This window comes from Oryctolagus cuniculus, chromosome X (genome assembly GCF_964237555.1).
Source record: "Oryctolagus cuniculus chromosome X, mOryCun1.1, whole genome shotgun sequence".
NCBI lineage: Eukaryota > Metazoa > Chordata > Mammalia > Lagomorpha > Leporidae > Oryctolagus > Oryctolagus cuniculus.
The window spans coordinates 63,145,779-63,147,373 of record NC_091453.1 but is presented as its reverse complement, the minus strand read 5'-3'; positions in this window follow the sequence as shown (position 1 = coordinate 63,147,373).

Genomic DNA, 1,595 nt, shown 5'->3' with positions numbered 1-1,595 from the left:
TGGACCATAGGGAGATTACTGATGCCATAAACAGGAGTGTCAATTGGTAAAGTCAACAACAGGAGTCACTGTGCACTTACTCCTCATGTAGGATCTCTATACTTAATGTGCTGTACATTGAGATTTGATGCTATGACGAGTACTCAAAGTGTATTTCACTTTGTGTTTCTATGGGGGTGCAAACTGTTGAAATCTTTACTTAATGTATACTAAACTGATCTTCTGTTAAAATAAAAAAAGAAGAAATTATCAATTCCCAACTTGACTCTCACTGGGATTAAACATGACAATAGGTCTGATCTGATTTCATCATCATTTAAAAAATCATCTATTATTTTTCACTTTATGTTTCTTTGTGGTAGCAAACTGTTGAAATCTTTACTTAATGTATGCTAAACTGATCTTCTGTATATAAAGAGAATCGAAAATGAATCTTGATGTGAATGGAAGGAGAGAGGGAGTGGGAAAGGGGAGGGTTGCGGGTGGGAGGAATGTTGTGGGGGGGAAACCATTGTAATCCATAGGCCGTACTTTGGAAATTTATATTCATTAAATAAAAGTTAAAAAAAATTAGAATAGAAAAAAAAAACAGAGGAAAAATTTCACTTGTGAATTCAGCATATACCGTTCAACAATCTATGGAGATGGAGTTACGTTAGTCCTATATATTCTCCTTGTGATGGCTCGAAAGATATTCTACTAAAGGACAAGGCCTACTTTTAGAAAATGGATTGACCTATCACATCCAGCTACCATAGGCAAAGATATATGAGGTCAATGCTAGCATTATCTCTGGCTTCTTAAACTAAAACTAGATGACCAGAGATTGAATGAAATTAATTATTAGGCTGAGAAAGCTTAAATTCACTTTCTTTGATTTTATCATCTGTTCTGGTAGTTCTTGCTCTGTGACGAAATGTAACACCCTGCTAGTGAGAATTGTGAGTAATTTCAAGGAGGAAGAAAATATGCATTCATCTTCAGCATCCTCATTACCAAATTATCCATGGTAACTCAGAGTTAAATATACTTCAAAAATCTTATTCACATATTACAAATAAAAATCTATATATCTAGTTTTTCCTTTTTTATAGAGATATAATTCACCATTTTAAAATGTACAATTCAACCAATGGTACTAGAACAAAAAAAAATACTAAAATGGATAAAGTATTACATTGTATATCAACCGTCAGGACAAGAGCTGATCAAGTCACTGTTTCTCACAGTGTCCATTTCACTTCAACAAGTTTCCCCTTTGGTGCTCAGTTATTGGTTGAACTCTGTAATTAACACACAATTGTTCTTAGGTGTTTAAATTTTAACTGAAAAGTGATCCCTGTTAGGAATTTGGAAAACATTATGTTGAGTGAAATAAGCCAATCCCAAAGGGACAAATACCACTTGTTCTCCTAACTGAGCACCAAAAAGGAAACCTGTTAAAGTGAAATGAACACTATGAGAAACGGTGACTTGATCATCCCTCACCCTGATTGTTGATGAGCAGCTTAATATGTTATCCCTCTTAGTATTTTTTTTGTTTGTTCTAGTTAATACTTTTGGTTGAATACTGTAATCAATACACAATTCTTCTT